Consider the following 23,287-nt stretch of genomic DNA (forward strand, 5'->3'; position numbering starts at 1 on the left):
AGAGAGACTTCATTAGGACCACTAATATACATACACGTGGGCGATCAGTAAATGCCTCTAAAGTTGCATCAGGTAGGCAAAAGAGCGTACGCGGTTATCGAAGCGTCTCAGAATATGAGAAGTTTTCTCATCCAAGGTTTAATGACAATCCGCACATAATTGTGACTACCATGACTCGAGAAATTAAAAGTCCCGACATCTCGGGAAAGATGAAGACCCGGCAGGATGTTCTAAGCCCGGGATATTAAAATCAGTCATCAATCATTTCGGTTATTAATCAGGTATTTTGTTGCGACTTTGATTGTTGCACTCCCAAGAGCAGGTTGTCCACAAGTAATATAATTCGGTGAGTCCGAATATCGTATCCACAGGGAAGCTAAGGTAATTACAAGTCCACTACAATGTCTTTTTGTTTTGTTTTTGTTTTTGTTTCTTTTTAATTTTAATTGTTTGAATATTTAATGGGTAAATTTTAATTGTTCAAATTTTAATTTAAGTAGTTGAGATTAAAGGATCCACTCTTGGTATTTTAATAAAGTTAACATTAACGAACAATATTGAAATTCACTTAATAAAATGGTTCCAATATATTAAATAATCATATTTATATTATGTTATAAATTATTATCTCATAAATATATAATATATACCAAAACTTATAGATGTGGTCAAGTATTTATTGTGCTATATATATATTTGTAAACACTAAATCAAGGTTCCCACTTTAAATGGTTGGTAAAACCAAACTAACATTTAAATGGTACCAAGAAAATATTATTATGATATATTTATATAGTAAATCAAGGAATCCAAGTTAAATGGTTGGTAAAACCAAACTAACATTTAAATGGTTCCAAGAATTTAATATTATAATATATTTATATATAATAAATCAAGGCATCCACTTTAAATGGTTGGTAATATCAAACTAACATTTAAATGGTTCCAAGAATTTAGTGTAACATATAGCAACAATAAATCAAAACTCCCACTTATAAGTAGGGTATAAAAATACTTAAAGAAATAAATATAACATAAACAATAAATAATGATTAAATAATATAAAACATAGATTCTTACCTTATAATAACCTTATTATCATGCCAAGAGCTTCACCTTATCATCTCAACTTTAGGAAGTTAGCTATTCATTATTCAAAGTGTAAAACTTTGAATATGAAATTAACATGCTAATTATATTTAAATGAAGAAATAAAAGAAAAATATAGAGAGAAATATTATGAACTCAAAGATTTGTTCATAGAATGAGGGATATCTCAATACATTACAATACACCCCTATTTATAGCCAAATTTGGGGAGACAACCACAAATAAAATATTATTTTTTACACAAAAGTCTTCATTGGTGTTCTAAGAAATTAATATTATATTACACATCACTTTTGAAGATCTTCTTCTTCGAATTTGCTTCTTCACATAAAATTAAACATGTGGATAATTGAGTTGTCTAGTTGTGGTATTTTTTTCAGAATATTTGACCAAGTAATTTGAGAGATATGGTCAAAATACTAGAGCATGGTAAAACTGCCACTCCTTTGGTAACTTTAATTGTTGCTTAATTTGATCCCAATTGTGAAAGGATTTTTATCCCATGCTTGCCATCAATATTGTAGATATTAACATAAGAATCATCTTAATCCCATTTGCAATGCCAAGTTTATTCTTCTTTTATCGAACCTGTAAAAATAGTAAAAACTTATAATTACACAACAACTTATATTTTATACAATTTATTATAAAACATATAATATTTAAACATTTAATAAAACAAAAACTATATATTTATATTATAAAACATTTAATTAATGTACAATTTTTATGTTTATCACACCTCCCAACCAGCTTATTGCTAGTCCCTAGCAATTTAAGCGTTAATAGCAATACAAAACATATTGATTAATTTAAATAGAAATGTAATCAAAACTATCTAAGTGTTTAAATTAAATTTGAAAACTGTCAAAGTTATATCAAGATCATCATAATTATAATTTATGAAATAATTTGAGATGATTAATTCAAAGCTTATTTCAGGTAGTTAAGTGTACACGGCCTTCAGAAATTCCTAGTAAGAGTCTCAACTCCATATCCTCACAGGTTAATAAATGTTTCTATTTATGGCAACGATTTCTCTCATGGAGTTGGAATACAGATGAATGCTCAAGAAAATGGTTTACAGAATGCAGACAGACAAACGAGCCAAACTAATCAAAAGATAGAAAATCCATTGATTTAAAATCCAGTTGTTCTTATTATATTTTTTTTTTCCTGATTTTTTTTTTTACATCATGGAATCAGACTAAGTTTATGCTTTTTGACCACATATTTATTTAATTTGTACAATGTATTTCTCTCTTTCTTTTTTTTCTTTTTTTTTTTATTCTTATGAGAGAAAAATGGGTCGCAGCATATAACTTAAAAATTACATAGATCTTCAACATCTTTCTTTTTGTATTTTTCTCTTTTTTTTTTTCAGGAAATATCATTTTTTTTTTCAAAATAAGAACTCAAGATCTAAACAATATATAGTCTCTCTCATGATCAATAAAGGCTCGAAAGCTGTTTTCTCAGTCCTCTCCACTCACTCACAAAATATGTGTGAGTTTAAAATTTTAGGCACTCTTATAAGGTATATCTTGGGCCATATACTTTAATACCTGATTTTATCACAATGGTTAATCACTCAAAAAGATTTCATAAATCATATTTTTATATTGATCAGGATATTAAAATTGACATTTTTTTTTCAAATAAAAATTTAAACATTCTTAAATAGATTAATGCATATTCTAATTTAAATCTTTCAAACATGTAATGTATAACATTTTTGCGAAAATTACTAAGATACAAACAATAAACATGATTTTATTTTAAAATAATATATATTTTTTAATTTTTTAATTTTTTTTAAATATTTTTAATATAAGTTTGTTCTCCCCCCAATCAGAATATGACATTGTCCCTAATGTCAAAATAACTAGTAATAAAGAGTGCATAATGAAAGAGATATCACCTGGAATTTTATTGAAGATAACAAACTGAAACAAATGCAAACCAATCCACGACTTTTGAATCAATGATCCAACTTCCTTTTCTTACTGCTTGATTGCGACCAATTGATCTTTGTTATCATCGGATCAGGCTTATGAACAAAAGCTTCCAAATCATCAATTAATTGATCGGCAGTCGAAGCACAGATGAGCATCCGTCGTGAATTTTCTGAAATGAAATTCTGTTCCACAGCTTTATCAAGAAATGTCAACAAACTGTCATAATAATTATTGATATTCAACAAGCCCACAGGTTTATTATGGATATTAAGTTGTGCCCAAGAAACAGTGTGAAAAATTTCTTCTAATGTACCAAAACCACCTGGTAGTGCGATAAAAGCATCAGAATTTTCAATCATTTGAGTGATTCTTTCATACATAGAAGAAACTTTTAATTCCTCCCCAATCGTAACACCTGTAATATTTCCTTCAGCTAAAGCTATAGGAATAATACCCAAAACCTGACTACCTCCAAGATGAGCAGATGTTGAAACAGATCTCATTAACCCAATATTACCTCCCCCATATTCCAAGTGAATTTTTCTCTCAGCCAATATCTTTCCAAGATTATTCGCTGCTTCTACAAACACTTCATTTTTTCCAGGACTCGACCCACAAAATACACAAATATTTTTCAATGTTTGTGCAGAGGATCCGGCCATGTTTTTACTTTCTTTTTTTTTTTCTGCGAAAATAGAAAGAAAGATGAGAGATTTTATAGGGGTAATATGTTATCATGACAAAACTATGGGTCACAGCTGTAAACAGAATAAATAGTAAAAACAATAATGACACACATGCATATAAACAGTAGTGTGATTGTGGCTCACAATTTTCCTCTGGTTTTACATCCAGAAACGGCTTCAACGCCTTCTATGAGTCGAGGATATGCTTCCCATCCAATTTTCTTATAAATTGGCAAACAGGGTCTTTTTTAGTCAGATTCCCAAGACTATGACGCTTATCTTGAAATTGTTTCCATAAACGGAGAAGTTCAATATGCACATGTCCACTAGAATGCGTCTCAAGAGTCAATAAGATGTTATCCAAAGACTCCTTACTCAGCCCATTCTTAATGAAACTAATTTTATCTTCTCTGTTATCGGAAACACATCCCAAAGATCTGCATCGTTTGTCACAAGTCCATCTTGCACACTTATGACAAACCCCTAAACTTTTTGCCCTTCGTTTTTTCGCATAAGTGCTTTTTCCTAATCCAGGCAAATACCGAATGAGCAATGATTGTGGAACTTCTCCTCCTAATCGGACCTTAGCTTCAATTACAAGACGAATATCTTCTGGAATTCCTTTTTGCATTAGCAATCTCAATCTTTCACACCTTCCTGCATAAATTTTTCTTAGAACATTTTCAGAAACAGAGGGAAAATATTTACAAATTTTTGAGAGAATTTCATCCATTTTGAAAAGAAAAGAAATGATTTTTTTTTTATTTTTGTATCAGCAATTGTGGGAAACTGATTTAACCGACTATGAGAGTCACGGAGTACCGTTATCCGCCATTTAACCGGGAAAATAAAAAGATTAAGGAAACCTGAAATAAAAACAAACAAAATTAAATGCAACATAAAAATTTAAGGATCAGAAAGGGAAATAAACTCTTCTTGAAAGATTTCATTTTCCAAAAATGGTTTAAACCTTTGTCCATTCACTTTAAAAACATCACCATTTTTAGGATTTTCAATATCCACAGCTCCATAAGGATACACATGCTTTACAACATATGGGCCTGTCCATCTTGATCGTAATTTTCCTAGGAATATGTGAAGTCGAGAATTATAAAGCAAAACTTTTTTACCAATCTCAAAAGATTTTCTAAGAATTGTTTTATCATGAAATGATTTGATTTTTGCTTTATAAATCCTTGAATTCTCATACGCATCATTTCTGAGTTCATCAAGTTCATTAAGTTGCAATTTACGCAATTTGTTGGCATCATCCATGCTTGAATTTAAAGTTTTGATCGCCCAATAAGCTTTATGTTCCAATTCTACAGGCAAATGACAATGTTTTCCATAAACCAACCTATAGGGAGACATATTCAATGATGTTTTAAAAGCTGTTCGATATGCCCACAGTGCATCATTAAGTCGCAGAGACCAATCTTTTCTATTTGAGTTAACAGTTTTTTCCAAAATTTGCTTTATCTCCCTATTAGCTAATTCAACTTGTCCATTTGTTTGAGGATGATAAGGAGTTGTTACTTTGTGAGTAATACCATATTTTTTCATTAATGAAGCAAATGGTTTATTAACAAAGTGAGTTCCCCCATCACTTATCATAGCTCGAGGAATTCCGAATCTACTAAAAATATTTTCTTTCAAAAATTTGATGACGATTTTATGATCATTTGTTCGACATGGAATTGCCTCTATCCATTTGGAAACATAATCAACTGCAACTAAAATATACAAGTATCCAAACGACGGTGGAAAAGGTCCCATAAAATCAATTCCCCAACAGTCAAAGATTTCAATTTCAATGATAGGATTCAAAGGCATCATGTTTCTTTTTGAAATTGCACCCAATTTTTGACAATTTTCACAGATCTTGCAGATTTCGTGGGTGTCTTTAAACAAAGTGGGCCAATAAAATCCACACTGCAAAATTTTTGCAGCCGTTTTCTTTGAAGAAAAATGTCCTCCGCATGCTTCTGAATGACAAAATTTAATGACACTACTTACCTCATCTAATAAAGGAATATTAACTTTTACTTGTTTAAAAATATCATATATATCAGAATTCAAATTTGATTTTTTTGTATTTTTCAATGCATGAGGGAATGGTGGTGACACTGTCTGTTGAACCTCCTCTTCGCAAGTTATGGGTTCCACTTCCTTACCCTTTGGAGTTGATTTATCATCATCTTCACAAGGTTCAAGAATGGATTTTTCCACAACCTTACCACTTCGAAGGGTAATAACAGATTTTACCTGATCCATCGGTTGAGTTGCAGAAGTTCCAGTTTGTGTATGATGATCCTTGGGATTAGGCAAAGGTTGTGAAGGAAATTTACCTTTTTCATGAACATTAATTGCAGATGCAAATTTAGCAAGAGTATCTTTCAAATCTGTCATGGTTTGAGCAGTTTGAGTATTGATAGACTCTTGCTTTGCAATGAAAGAATTCAATGTATCTTCCAAATTTCTTTTCGGCGGAGGAACATAAGGTGCATAATTTTGAAAATTTTGTTGATTTTGAAAATGTGGTTGCGGATATTGTGCAGCATTATCATTCCTCCAACTAAAATTTGGATGGTTTCGCCAACCTGGATTGTAATTTTGAGAAAATGGTTCAAAATTTGGCCTTTTGAATTTGTTCAAAACATTGGCTTGTTCATGGAGACATTCTTTAAAAGAGGGCAAAGTGGGACAATCTTTTGTAAAATGATCACTTGTGTCACAGATGTGACACACAATTTCTTGAACAGATTTTAATTGACCATTCTTTTTCAATTCAAGTGCCTCAACTTTTCTTGCCAAAGAGGTAAATCTAGCTTGAAGATCATGTTATCTTTGAGAGTGTACATACCTCCACCAGATGTAGGAGATTGAATCTTGTTTGATGGTTCGATTGTACCTATAGTGTCCCAATTTTGAGCATTTTCAGCTAATGAATCAAGATACTCAATTGCCTCGTTTGGATCTTTATCTTCAAATGTTCCATTACACATAAATTCAACCATTTGCCTATCTTTAGGTGTTAAGCCTTCATAAAATTGAGAAACAACTCTCCAAATTTCAAAACCATGATGTGGACAAAGATTAAGCAATTCTTTGTATCTATCCCAACACTGATAAAAAGTTTCTCCTTGTTTTTGAGTGAAAGTGATGATTTGCCTTTTGAAAGAATTTGTTCTATGAGATGGAAAAAACTTTTTCAAAAATTGTTGTTGCAATTCATCCCAAGTTCGAATGGATCCCGATCTAAGATTTTGTAGACTAGTTTTAGCTTTATCTTTTAAAGAAAAAGTAAAAAGCTTAAGTCGAATAGTGTTCATGCTACAATTTAGATCATTATATGTGTTGCACACTTCTTCAAACTCTCGTAAATGCATGTATGGATTTTCAGAATCTAAGCCATGAAAGTTGGGTAAAAGTTGGATAATACCAGGCTTAAAATTAAAATGAGATGCATCAGGGGGGAAAACTAGACATGAAGGTGCACTAGTACGTGTAGGATTCATGTGATCTCTAAGTGTTCTTCGTCTATCATGATCATGTTGAGATTGAATTTCATCTTCATTTTCTTGGATGGGTTCTTCCGCCATGTTTTGTAAAAATAAAGGGTTGTTTCGAATGAGTCAACCACTAAGTGTACGTGACCAAATGCTCATGTAAATGCAAATGCAAAAGAATAAAAACACACAAAAGCAATAAATATTCAAATAAATAAAAATAAACTATAAACAAAATTAAATAGACTTGAAATTAAATTATACTTCCCCGGCAACGGCGCCAAAAACTTGTTGCGACTTTGATTGTTGCACTCCCAAGAGCAGGTTGTCCACAAGTAATATAATTCGGTGAGTCCGAATATCGTATCCACAGGGAAGCTAAGGTAATTACAAGTCCACTACAATGTCTTTTTGTTTTGTTTTTGTTTTTGTTTCTTTTTAATTTTAATTGTTTGAATATTTAATGGGTAAATTTTAATTGTTCAAATTTTAATTTAAGTAGTTGAGATTAAAGGATCCACTCTTGGTATTTTAATAAAGTTAACATTAACGAACAATATTGAAATCCACTTAATAAAATGGTTCCAATATATTAAATAATCATATTTATATTATGTTATAAATTATTATCTCATAAATATATAATATATACCAAAACTTATAGATGTGGTCAAGTATTTATTGTGCTATATATATATTTGTAAACACTAAATCAAGGTTCCCACTTTAAATGGTTGGTAAAACCAAACTAACATTTAAATGGTACCAAGAAAATATTATTATGATATATTTATATAGTAAATCAAGGAATCCAAGTTAAATGGTTGGTAAAACCAAACTAACATTTAAATGGTTCCAAGAATTTAATATTATAATATATTTATATATAATAAATCAAGGCATCCACTTTAAATGGTTGGTAATACCAAACTAACATTTAAATGGTTCCAAGAATTTAGTGTAACATATAGCAACAATAAATCAAAACTCCCACTTATAAGTAGGGTATAAAAATACTTAAAGAAATAAATATAACATAAACAATAAATAATGATTAAATAATATAAAACATAGATTCTTACCTTATAATAACCTTATTATCATGCCAAGAGCTTCACCTTATCATCTCAACTTTAGGAAGTTAGCTATTCATTATTCAAAGTGTAAAACTTTGAATATGAAATTAACATGCTAATTATATTTAAATGAAGAAATAAAAGAAAAATATAGAGAGAAATATTATGAACTCAAAGATTTGTTCATAGAATGAGGGATATCTCAATACATTACAATACACCCCTATTTATAGCCAAATTTGGGGAGACAACCACAAATAAAATATTATTTTTTACACAAAAGTCTTCATTGGTGTTCCAAGAAATTAATATTATATTACACAGCACTTTTGAAGATCTTCTTCTTCGAATTTGCTTCTTCACATAAAATGAAACATGTGGATAATTGAGTTGTCTAGTTGTGGTATTTTTTTCAGAATATTTGACCAAGTAATTTGAGAGATATGGTCAAAATACTAGAGCATGGTAAAACTGCCACTCCTTTGGTAACTTTAATTGTTGCTTAATTTGATCCCAATTGTGAAAGGATTTTTATCTCATGCTTGCCATCAATATTGTAGATATTAACATCAACTTTCTACAGGTCCAAGAATCATCTTAATCCCATTTGCAATGCCAAGTTTATTCTTCTTTTATCGAACCTGTAAAAATAGTAAAAACTTATAATTACACAACAACTTATATTTTATACAATTTATTATAAAACATATAATATTTAAACATTTAATAAAACAAAAACTATATATTTATATTATAAAACATTTAATTAATGTACAATTTTTATGTTTATCATATTTTATCCAATTTATTAGTATGCCCGCCACTATAGAAATCAAACCCGGGCCCCAAAAAGCAAAGATCAGAGATAAACAGAATGCGAATTTTATTTAAGTGCATTTCTGCGGATTACATTAAAGTATTCTTCCTCTACAAAAAGTGTCCACATGGTCCTCCACTTTCTTAACTCACTGGTGGACGTCTTGAGGAAGCTATCGGAGCCCGTGACGCTCGACAAGATCTTCCTCTCCTTAAACAGCATCAGTTGGTACACGTGGTCGCCTTCGAAAATGTTCACCCTATCGGTCACATTCAGGCGATCCCGATATTTCTCCATCTTTACCACCAGTCTCGAAGCATTAGCTTCCCCGGCTTCGTGAAGAAGTTGTAATCTCTGGAGTTTTTCCCAGTAACAAATAATCTTTTGGAACACTTCATCTTCTATCTCAGCTTTTCTCTTCTCGGAGTATTCATACGAAACTTCCTCCGTGACAAGAGCCTTCGGGATGCTTGAACCCGCCATATTGACTCTTCGAATAGTAGGCTGATTGATGGAATTTTAGAGAAAAGGTGCTGTTATATATAGGAGCGAGGGGTTAATCACAGCCGTTGATCTCTTAACACGTGGACGGTTAAGATGAGTGTTGGAAGTTGTACCCCACAGTTGAAAAGACGTGCACAGATATCGAAATATTACGATAAATCATCCTTGAGAACATAAAACATTTTGGATAAGGTTGCAGTATAAGACATGTCTCAGCGACGTACAAGTATCAGTACAGTACAGTCAGTCTCGGAAGCATGTTAAAATGAATTTCCTAACCGGGCGCATGGGACCAATCGGAACAGCGAGTAGACTCTATCCCGACCATTTAAGGAGGGAGTGGTGATGCCCCGATATGTCCCGGGACATTGGTAGGGCCCGGGATCTCTCGGGTCGTGTGGCATGCCCATGAACGGCGCCCGGGTCAGGGCAGAATATTTTCAAAGTTGAATATGGCAGCAAACACTCGTATCCTGGGTCATGGGTCGCCTAGGACGTGACGCCCGAGTTCTGACAAGACTACCCGGGAAGTTTTCTCCTCTGTCACCTCGATGCGGGGGGAGCATTTAATGGCGTTGACTTAATAGATCACATGTCCAGCCGACCTATCCCTGGTTAATATTAATGGTTGACAGGACAGACGAGACGGGACTAGCATATGATTTGACATGTCAGAATAATAGGGTACAATCAGCCACCCTACTATATTTAATGCCCACACACAGAAAACGAGGTCATCATTGCTTCCTCTACTATAAATACAAGATTTTTATCTGCATTTATCATCTACTCAGACACTCATTGACATTGAATACTCTCATTTATTATACACCAATCATCACAGCCATCACTCGACTACATTGGTTTTATTGCTTGAGTACTCTGCTGACTTAAGCATCGGAGTGGCCACGCCGGACACCCCTCCGGCGCCCATTCACAAGTTCCTTTCCTTGTTTACAGGTTCCAGCCGAGGCCATATTGCAGAGATATATCTCCATCAACAGATATAAGTCCTTGCTCAGTTTCCTTCCTTATAAATTTTTGATAGTTTACCCGGTAGAGTTCCCGACCCGACTCGACCATTTCGCCCGGGTGACATCAACCATGAATGGTGTTTTGCTTAATTCCCTAAAATTGGTGAAATTCAATTATTTTATGAAAATACATCATTATTAATAGAACTTCTAGAATCCGATGTTGCTGTTGTGCGTGAGCTACAACCTTTTTCAAGCTTCCTTCTTGTCGTTTTCTTGTTCGGTAGAGCTCGTAGAACTCGATTCTAGCTCCATTTCAGTACATATGAAGCTATTGAAGGAATTTCTATAGTCTAGGGTTGCGAATTTATGCTCTTAAAATCAATGGTTGGTCCAATTTTTTATATATGTTTTGTTGTTGGTTGTAGGTTTAAAAAGTTTGGCAACTCGGAGGTAAATTCGAAAATTATGGTTTATTATCGAATTTTAGTACTATGTTTGATTAAATTCTAGAAAGGGTTTGAGTTGGAATCACGAATTGGTGTTCGAATAAAAGTTTTGGTGCTATGTGTTATTCTCAAAACATTTCCAAAATCTTATAATTTCATTGAGAATCGAAATAGTTATTCACATTTTACTGAAGATGCTCATGTGCTGAATCTGCAAGTTCGGTTTGATGCGGTGTGTTCTGGTGCATCTTGGATGTAAACTATTATGATTTTGAATATTCTTTCAACTAAAAAACCTTATAAAATCAAAATTTTGTTCATTTTCAATTTGAGTCAATAATGAGTGATATATGAATTTTTTGTTATCAAGTGACAAATTTGGATTCTGTTTCAGGATTTACTGTATATTTGTTGTTTTGTGAGTGTTAACCTATCTTAATTATCGAATCTCATTTTGATGTTTTCAGATGAAATGTGGGACATTGAGTTAAAATTTCAACCATGTATTGCAGGTATATTTTGGATAGGTATGTGATGAGTTATGACCTGAAAATTGAGCCTAGGCATAAGGTGAAAATAGTAAACTATAAAATTTTGATGAAAAGATGATTATACAAAAGAAATTAGACTTTAAATATAATTATTTAGTTATAAAATTAATTGTAAGTGGGAAGTTGAAGATTTTGGATAATAATGCGTTGAGTTTGGAATTTTTGGAAAAATAACTCAATTATAAAAAAATTTAAATAATAGTTAAATTATTGGAAATTTACTTGACTTATTATATTATTTAATTTTTAGACCAAGTGATAAATTTGGATGTTCAAGTTGATCATCTTTATCCTCATGGAATGTATAGATATGTTATGATTAGGTAACATACGATGGTAAGTCATAAATTATATTTTACTTGTATTTAAGTTTTTTATGTATTAATGTGAATTATGTTATTCAAATATCTCGTTGACTTATATATTTGTTTATGTGATATATGATGGCATTTAGCATATGGCATGATATTATGATATACATGTGGAGCCTTATCGTTCTTGTTACTCGTTGTCCCGTTTTATTGTATTCTTGGCACACGTGATTGTTATTTCGGAATCAGCTGATGGATTTTGTGCCTAGTTATCCTTAAAACAGAAAATATGATTGTCTATATCTTGATGCATTTTCTGTGTAATATGTTCTTGAAATCTTGACATCATACGTTGTTCATTATTGTGCCTTCTTGTTATATCATTATTAGTTGTATGATTAAATCTACAACGTATATCATTACGCTGTTCAATCTCTCCTCCTCCTAAACGTACTGCACAAGAAGCTCATTAAAAGTCAACTTTTCCTCTTGGGTATTATAACTTATTTTGGATAGATTAAATTGCGCATGCAGAGATGTCAAAACTTGAAAGGATCAATTAGTAGGTGAGAAGTGTTTAGAAGGGGGGTTGAATAAACACTCACGGATTATAAATTTTTTTCGAAGATTGAGTTCAGTTTAGTGACAAACTGACACTCGGTATCTCGTCAGTCGATAACAATCAGTTTAACTGAAAAACAGTTGCGGAAGTAAAATGACTGAAAGATAGAATAACTGATAGTAATTGAAATAAAATGCACAGGATTTGTTTCTGGATGTTCGGAGAATAGAATAACTCCTACGTCACCCCTTCTATCACGAAGATAGGATTTTCACAAAAAGACTTTGATCGAATACAAACGTTGTATTGACCCACTTCAGTTTGGACTTAACACTGCGAAAACTGAAACTCTTAGTTCACAAAAACTTTTACAGTGCGTGACTGAATTTAACACAACTGAATGAATCTAACAAATATTTCAAAATGCTAACAAGCTCGTAAATATATCCTTGATTGCTACTGATGTATCTGATAAGAGTGAGCTCTTGATATTTGAATATTAGTGGTGATTTTAGCAGAGTAACAGCAAGCTTGAATAGAATAGTAGTTCGTGTTATATCTTCTCAGCTGCCCTCTTCACCTATTTATAGGTTTCCCTCTCAATGGTAATATTAAATAACATTTGAATCCATATATCCGTTGATTACCACGTCAATATTCTCTAACATTCGTACACTGCAATCTCTGAAATGCGACGTTCCACTATTAGTTGCAGTCTGTTGTACTATTTGTCGGTTGTCGTTTTCAACTGATGACGTGTACATATGAGAGATCAGCTGAAGGATACTTTGCTGGAAAACTCATAACTGATTGTTTCAACTGATCAGTTCCCAACTGATCAGTCAGTTAGATTCTGCTTCCACTGATCAGTTTCCAACTGATCAGTTCGACGTAGATAAGATTTAGCTGGTACGCATTAATCTTCAGCTTAATGACAACTAACAGTTGTAAGATTTTAGTCAGTTAAGCTCATTTTCCTTTGATCAGTTATTCCAATAAGTTCGATGCTTAGTTTGTCAAATCACTGCAATTTAGTTTCCAACAATTTCTCTCTTTTTGGTGATTGACAAAACTCAGAATATAATAAACTGATCAGCTGAAGTAAAAAAGAATGCTTTGAATCATTGTAGATAAAATAATTTTTCTAGTGTACAGATTCGTACAAAGAAAACAAATATTCTTCAAGTAATAACTCATAACAGTTGTCTCTTCAGTTGTATCCTCTCTTACTCCTTCATCATTCTAGTTGCTCCCCCCTTTTTGTCAAGCACATCGACTTTGAGAGATAAAATCCTGACCTCAGCTGCAATATCTTTGACAGCAGTCAACACAGTGGTTTGCAGCAAGTCGATTTTTTTCGAAACAGAAGTCTCCAGAGATTTAACTCGCTTGCTGATTGAGTCTTGAGTAAGGGAGAGAATCTGTGAGACCCCGAGACTAAAATAGCTTTGATGGCATTTTGGTAAATAAGTTGAAAAATATTCAATTTATTTTGATGCCATTTTCGTAAATAAGTTGAAAAATAATGAATTAATTTTAAGGGCAAAATGGTAAATAGTGACACATCTTTTTCATATCAAGCCCAAATGATTTGAAACTTGGATGTGACATAGAAAACTTAAAGATATATAAGTTTCATGTTTAAGTTTGGAGAAGTTTGATCGTTTGACTTATCCAAAGGGATGTATCGATGTTAAAATGTTAAATAGTATATATTATATTATATTATATTATTTTATTAATATAATAAAATATAATAAAAATATATATATATTTATAAAGTTGGGGCGGTGGAATCACCATTTTCAACAGAAGACGCGATAGAGGAGAGGAAATAGATTTTTATTTTTTTTCGATCGTGCCACTTATCGGTGTATCCAATCGACGAACCGACTTCAGTTCTGGAATCTTTGATACAAGGTCTTCGATTTGAGGTATAAAATTTATAGTTTTGGTGATGTTTTAAATTCGTCGATTTTTGGAATAAATCCGATAAATTGTTAAATCATATTGAAGATTGTTGACTAGTATATGATTTTAACAAAGAAGAGATGGTTATAATGATGTTATTTTGAATCATTCCTAATTTATTATAATTAAGCAATTTTAATTGTAGGGTTGAGATTGAATAATTATTTGTCAATTATTATTAATTCTGATAAATATATACGGACCGACAAAAAACTAAGTTTTGAAGTCGGAATTGAATTATGATATGATTTTGATTTGATATGAATTTTTTAAGTTTCAAATGATATTTGAAACTCATATTAATGATTTTGGATTATGTTATTGATTGGAATGAGTATGTTATTGATGTAGATAAAGTATTATACCGATATCTTCAGGCTACATCAACTGGAAACAAAGAATTGAGGTATGTTGCGACCAGGTAACATACGACATGTATCTGTATTATATGATATATGTCGGATTGATTGGATTAATTGGAATGAGATTATATGTCTATATGCCTTATTTGTTGATTGATGTGGCATACATGACATTATGATTGGAATATCGATGTATAAAATAAATGTTTTGTTAACACACATCATTTGATGCATACATCGATACATGACATGCACGTTGAGCTATGATCTTTGGATACCCTGATATGATTTGATTGGATTCTGAGGTTTGTGAACACAATTGCTATGCTGGTATTATATGACCCGTAAAGCATAGAAATTTGTGGCCCCGATTATTGGATATGAGATTTGGGATTTGATGGCGCTTTGTCGACACTACCATACGAGTATCCCTTATTGAGGCCGGTGTGCCAGCTCGAGCATAAATTTTATAGCGATTCGTTTGATTCTGACATGTGCTCAGTGGATGGGCATTTGACTTGATACCTCCACGACATACATGCATTGCATACCATATATCATTGTTTAGATATCTGTGGTATATATGATTGGTTGTTCCATACGGAGCTTTTCACACCCCAAAGGGGGGCTGTTGTTGTCTTTGTGTGTGGACAATGGCAGGTACTCCAGGATATCAGGAGACCGGAGAGGGTACTTCTGGTGGGAGCCACAACTTGGGCTGAGGTTTATGTTTATGTCTTGTTCCCAGTATATATGTATATGTATATATATACCGGGGCATGTCCCGAGGATATGATATGTTTGTATGTGATTGGTTTTGATTACGTGTGGGCATGATTTGACGTGAGATGAGATACTATTTTTAGTATTTAAACTATAGAAGATATATTTTGGGCTCGTCGTAAAGAAAATTTTAAACTCGTTTTCCGCTGAAATTAATTAACCCTAATCAGATTGCATTGTAATAACGATTAGGATCTAAGGGCCCCACAGAATCTCAGCTAATCCTCTGTTCTTTTTAAGCTCGTCGATCGCAAATGAGATGGAGGTCACAACTGTTTGAATTGATTTCAGTTTCCCTGAATTAAATTCACTGGAGGAGTTCAGCTTCAGAGAGTGAGCAAGCTGAGTGCTTTGAATCTCCTTTATTTCTTGCATTATCTTTGACATATTGAGCTGAATGTCCTGAATCTCTTCAAGGACTAAATCCATGTCTGAGGACGGATGAGGAGATATAGGTCCAGATGGTCCTGGTTCTTGTTCTTTGGTAGATTGATCAAAAACCACCATAGTCCTGTCAGATATTACCGTCTCAGCATTTGTCAGCTTTGGAATGTCTTGCAAACTAACTTCTTGTTGAATAGGAGGAGAAGAAGATTGATTTGGATCTGCCGATGGACTGTCCTGATGAATAATTTGATGATCTGTGGAAGTTTCAGTTGGAGGGTCACTGACTGGTGGTTCTGATTGTTGGTCAACTGAAACTTGTTTCGATTCGTTAATATGCAACTGAGCCTCCTCAGTGTCAACATTTTCTACATTAGGCTCAACAGTTGAGTGAATGAGCACATCAGTTTGAACATCTTGTTCAGCAGAGACAGGGATATGAGCATCTGTAGCTGATTGATCTGTTGGGATATCAACTGATTCAGTTGAAGGCACATTTGTTTGAAATTCTCGGGCGACTGACTGAATGATCTCGTCGATATTAGCAAGTGTCAAGTCAGGGTCCGAGTAAAGTTGAGGATCAGCAGCAGAAGAAGATGGTGGAACATCCTGAATTGGCTCTACTGTTGTAGCAGCAGCTTGTTTTGGGGATGGTTCTTTGTGCTGAGATGACGATTCATCTTCTTCTTCTTCGGAAAAGCCTTAATAATTGACTAATTCCTGATCCATTTCCCAAAACTTTATCTGCGATTGCAGAGCAATAAGATCTGTGTCCAACTGAGTGAGCACATCTGGATCATTATAAGCAGTTGGACTTGTAGGAATGTAGTTGCTTTTGAGCTTCTCAATCAGTTGGCCCAACTTTTTGGCTCTTATTTGATCAAAGAAATAATTCTTTCTCCCCAGTGCTTGAACAATTGTAGCATCTTTGACCATTTTGAGAACAGTTGCTTCCAATTTGATTAATGTATTCAGTTTAGACTTCTTTTTTCAACTGTTTGGCAAATGTGTGAGTTCTGAAACTCGTCCAAGCTTTATAAACTTTCAGTTTGGATTCAACAAAGGCATTGACATGTTCCCATTACAGTAGAAATCATGAAGTTAATTTGGGTAGATCTCCTGTGAAGATTGCCCTAAAAATGTCCTCAGCCCAGCTGATTCTAGCTTCATAAAGACATTCTTGACATCGGCCTCTCCGACTGATAGAATTGATTCAAAATTGATATGAATAGCATTCAACATGTGAGCGGGAATTTGATTTGCCATTAGAATCGAATGATTTTCTGCGAAAAAGAAAGCTTGAATTCGCTTTTGCTCTGAGAATTTTAGGTAAGCGTAAGGAAGAAGAACTGAAATGGAGCAGGCAAAGTACTTATGTACGTGACTGTTCAAATTATTGGACACGTGTTAGTCCAGGAAATTTTGAATAAAAGACGTGTGTACATGTGGTAAAAGCGTTTGTTGAAAATACATGGATTAAAAGGGCCCACATTTCAACCTATCATTTGTTGAAAGATAGCATTTAATGCTTTGATAATCAGTCACGTCACTAGATTTTGAATATAAAATGGTTAATTTGTTAACTTATGTGAGAAGATTAGTGAAACTGTGTCTTTTCAGTTGAAGATTTACTAACTGCTGTCTTCTCAGTTAACCTTTTGAACCGATATTCCCCCTTAATAAATGCATATAAAATTTACGAGAATTTAAGCAAGACGAATTAAATTAAATCTTATGCTTAGTAGGTTAATCGTCTGCCGTAATGACTTTCTCCTTTCATCTTCCTTGAACCTGGGCTATAAATGAGAATAGCTCGATTAGTCTCAATCATATCAGCAAATAATATTCAAAACCTATAATGGCATGTGCAAGTAGCTCGAAGACTCCAGACATGGCTGAAGTATTTATGGAATCAGCTCTGGAGAAAAGAAAGATTGCAATAGAAGATGAAGCCTTCCACAAAATTCTTCGATATTGGGAGGAGCTTCAATAACTCCAGTTCCTCTAGGAGTGTGGAGCGGCACCACCCCCAAACTGGTGGCAAAACTGAAGAAATATCGGAAACTCTTGCATGTTGCTGATACGGTGGACATCTTCGAAGATGAATGTGTCTACCAACTAATGTTCCAGAAGGAAAGGAAGATCCTAGAGCGTATAGCTGACTCAAATAGCTTCCTTAAGACTTCCACCGGAGTTTTAACCCGTTGGTAGACCAAGTGGAGGTCTTCTGTTGAGGAAGAATATTTCGATGTACTCCATGATAATTTATTTAAATAAATAAAATGAATATCTAGTTTATCTTTGTCTTTTATTTTCCTGTAAGAGTTAATCTCATCAGTTGATAAATAAATAACGAACTGAACATAATAACTGACAAAAGATTAACTGACATCAGTTGAAATTCAAATGAATAAAAGACGAACTGAATGAACAGTAATTGACAATAGAACTGATAGATGACACAAATGAATTAACAACTGATATATCAACATTAAAACTGATTAAGATAAATCAATTAATCCAAGTATATTGCGAAAGTGAGAAAACTTAGTCTCGGGCAGCTGCTTGTTGTTCAGTTGAGACATATTTCAGTCTTATGTCCTTCTTCAAGGCATTATCTCTGATAAAATGATTCCTGACATCTATGTGCTTGGTCCTTGAGTGAAGAAGTGGATTGTAGGTAATAGCAATCGTGCTTGTTTTGTCACAGAATATGGGCGATTCTTTAGCGTCAACTCTATAATCTCTCAGTTGTTGCTGAACCCAGAGCAGTTGAGTACAACATCTTCCAGCAGCAAGGTATTCTGCTTCAATTGTGGAAGTTGCTATGGATGTTTGCTTCTTTCTGAACCAAGAGATCAGTCTGTCTCCTAGAAACTGACATGATCCACTTGTACTTTTACGATCAAGCTTACATCCTGCATAATCTGCATCTGAATATCCAATTAAATTGAAAAAGGAGTATTTAGAATACCATAACCCAACATTTTGTGTGCCCTTAAGATATTTTAAAATACGTTTGGCAGCTGAAAAATGTGATTGCTTAGGGTTTGCCTGAAAACACATACAAACAGCAAATATAATATCAGGAAGACTGGCAGTTAGGTACAATAATGAACCTATTAAACCTCTGTAAAGTGTCGCCTCAACTGATACTCCCCCTTGATCAGTGTCCAGTTTCACTGATGAGCTTATGGGAGTACTTGCAGCTGAACACGATTCCATGCCAAATTTCTTCAGCAACTCCTTCGTGTATTTAGTCTGACTTATAAAAGTGCCTGTCTCCAGTTGCTTCACTTGTAGTCCAAGAAAAAATGTCAGTTCACCCATCATGCTCATTTCAAATTTCTCCTGCATCAACTTAGCAAATTTCTCGTATAATTTGGGGTTAGTTGACTCAAATATAATGTCATCAACATAAATTTGAACGAGTAAAATGTGATCATTCTTTGAAAATTTGAACAATGTCTTATCAACTGATCCAACAGAAAAATCGTGATCAGTTAGAAATTTTGAAAGAGTTGTTAGAGTAGGTGCCCGTCGAGCCAAGTGTTGGCCGAGTGTTCACAATGAAACTCTATGTATAAGCAATCTTTATTTTAGTAATATTTGATACTATTATTTTGGCACATCTTTATCTGTATACACATGCTAGTTGCATAGATAAAGCCCTTGAATATACAAATAGTAGAAAGAATATGAGATGCTCATATGATGAGTATCATGAAACTCATATTTGTAATACTGTATATTCTAAACGGTTCCTAGTCGATTCAGCCGCCACTAAGAAGGATATAGGCCGCTCGAGTTAGAGACTAGTATCTGCGATGTGAGTACCATGTTTCATTGGTAGGGGACATTGTGATGTCCGAGCATGCAGATAGGTGCTCCTGGTAGAGTGCACTGAACAACCCTCCATAAAAGGACTTTCCAAGTGGTTCTCACTTATCGAGTGGAAAAGTCCTGGTTTATGGTTGTACACCATTAGTCCTTATGACCCGGGACAACATTGAGACTCTATGTGCTAGAATTACACTTTGACTTGTTTACCGACTCTCATGGGGTCATCAGGTGGCAAGGTTGGGTGTTCTGTCGAAACACATAGGAGTCGATGCATTGTAGTCGGGGATTCACCGCTTACCTTCGGGTATGGATATCCTATGTGTTATCATGTGTATGTAGGTTGAAATCTCTGGCCAGAGTATGGTTGTAATTATGAAAGGGGTTTCATAGATTACACAATCGATGCAACTACGACATGACACATAGTATCGATTCATTGACAACTCTCGATAAACCAATGGTTGTCGAATCGATCGGGATATATGAGTTGAAGGGACCGTACTATACGCTAACCATAATATAATGGTTCTTGCAGGCACTATCATTTGATACCTAGGGAATCATGTAAGCGATGCTGCTAGGCGTTTAACATGATTGGTTGGGTACTATCAGACTTGAGTTCTGACGTTCTTATTATCAAGGTGTTGATAAATAAGAATGGAGCAATTGGGGTATGCTCATATAAGGACATGTTTAGTCCGAATCACATGGAGATGTGAACCCACGGCTAGTTGTATCAATGAACCATTGAGGGCCACACAAGTACTAGCTTTCTAGATCCCGTTGAGAAGTAAAAATAGTTCAATGTGTTGAACGGCTTATAAAGGAGTTTATAAGCGTAAGGAAAATTAGAAGTATGACTTCTATAAAGGAGAAAATAGTTCAATGTGTTGAACGACTTATAAATGAGTTTATAAGTGTAAAGAAAAATAGAAGTATGACTTCTATGAGAGAAATGTAAATTTTAATTTATGGAAGTGTTCCTAAATTAAAAGTTGGCCAAGTGAATAATGCATTTGAAAATTGTGATTTTCATAAACATTATTATGGACTAAATTAAATTAATTCAAGTGTTGAATTAATTAAACACTAGTGGACCTAGTAGAGTCCAAATAATTAAATTAATTCAAGTGTTGAATTAATTAAATTATATTGAGTCTTGTAGAGCTCAATTTAAATTAATTATTTAACTAGTGGGACTTGGGTAAATTCAAGTAATGTTTAATTAGTCTCAAATATGTTTGAGATAATTAAAATTTAGTCCAAGGTTTTTAATTTGATTAAAAACCATATAATATGCATGCATGGGAGGTGAAAGGTTGGGAGACTACTTTTTGTGTTTTCAAGGCATGGCATGCAACTTTTTGGAACATTTTTTCCCACAACCAAGGCTAGTCTTCCTTCCCTCCTCCCACACTCCTCATGGCCGAAATTTCTCACTAGATTTCTCTCCATTTTTCTTCATTTTGTGTTCTTCAATTGTTGGAGAAAAACACTCACTTCTCAAAGAAAAATGCCATACATTTTCTAGTGCAAGTGTAAGGTGGATCTACCTAGTTGGTGGTGGGCTTGATTGGAAGAAAGGAGTCCAAAAGAAAGGTGAAGCTTGTAGATTGTCTACCTTCAAGAGCTAAGGTGTTTACACCTTAGTTGGAGCCATCATCAACCTCAAGAGATTGATAGGTAACGATTTTCTTACACCCTTTGTATGACATAGTTGTGTTTTTGTATTTGTTGCACAAAACTTATGGTGGCCGAAAATTTTATGTAAAAATCGAAAATTTTGATCTTCCGTTGCGCTTCCGGTCACCGTAACCGATCCCCTTTCAAGAGTTTCATACCAAGCTCTTGGAGCTTGTTTAAGACCATATAAGGCTTTGTTCAAATGGTAGACATGATCAGGAAAATGATGATTGATGAAACCTGAAGGTTGTTCAACATAGACTTCTTCTTGCAACTGACCATTCAGGAATGCACTCTTTACATCCATCTGGTAGACTTTGAAGTTTTTGAATGATGCATAGGCAAGGAATATTCTGATCGCTTCCAGTCTTGCAACTGGTGCATATGTTTCATCATAGTCAATTCCTTCTTCTTGTCTGTATCCGTGTGCTACCAGTCTCGCTTTGTTGCGCACAACTGAACCATCTTCGTTCAGTTTATTCCTGTACACCCATTTTGTACATATAACATTTTTTGAAACTGTTCTTGGAACTAGGTTCCAGACATTGTTATGGGTAAACTGATTCAGCTCTTCTTGCATTGCATTTGTCCAGTTTGGATCAGCAAGAGCTTCAACAGTTTTCTTCTGTTCCAATTGCGATACAAAAGCTGAATGAATAAATAAATTGAGCATTTGATTTCTTGTTCTTACCGGGTCAGATGGATTACTTATCACCAATTCTGGAGGATGTGATTTCTTCCATCTGAGTTCAGCATTTGTTGCTTCTGTATCAGCAACTACATCTGCAGGCAACTGAATGTTTTCAGTTTCAGTTGGAGCTATTTCAGCTAGTAACTGAATATTATTTCTTTGATCTTCCAACTGATTTTCAGGAACTGCTTCCTGTTCAACTGATTGATCCACAATTTCAGGTTCAGGTGTTTGAATGATGTCTCGATTTATAGGATTTTCATCTTCATAATCCTCCAAACTGATATCTGTAAATCGATCAACTAGCTCAACTAGATCAATTGGCTTATCAGTTAGTACAGTTTCATAAAAAACAACATGTATAGACTCTTCAACATTTAGTGTGCTCTTGTTAAAGACTCTATAAGCTTTGCTAACTGACGAATATCCCAAAAATATTCCCTCTGCAGATTTAGCATCAAAGGCTTTTAAATGATATTTGCCATTGTCAAGAATAAAGCATCTGCAGCCAAATATTTTGACAGTAAGAAACCACACTTTTTCGTCCATGCCATATCTCGTAAGATGTTTTCAAATGATTTTTATTAATCATCGATCTGTTCTGAGTATAACATGCAGTGTTTACTGCCTCTGCCCAAAACCTTTGAGAAATACCAGAATCAACAAGCATTGTTCTAGCAGCTTCTTCAAGGGTCCGATTTCTCCTCTCAGCTACACCATTTTGCTGAGGAGTTCTAGCTGCTGAGAGCTCATGCCTAATTCCAGCATTTTCTAAAAAATTTGAAAGAATTTGATTGATGAATTCAGTTCCTCGATCGGATCTGATTTTATCAATTCCAACTGATTTATCATTTAATAGTCTTTTAAAAAGCTTGATCAGTTGTGCAGCAGTTTGGTCTTTGGATTTGAGAAAGATAACCCAAGTAAATATTGAAAAATCATCTACAACCACCACGGTGTATTTCATTCTTCCTAAGCTCACGACTGGTATTGGACCAAATAGATCCATATGTAACAGCATTAAGCATCGGGAAGAAGATTTACGATCCTTGTTTTTAAAAGA

Source organism: Primulina eburnea, chromosome 1 (assembly GCF_022965805.1).
Source record: "Primulina eburnea isolate SZY01 chromosome 1, ASM2296580v1, whole genome shotgun sequence".
NCBI lineage: Eukaryota > Viridiplantae > Streptophyta > Magnoliopsida > Lamiales > Gesneriaceae > Primulina > Primulina eburnea.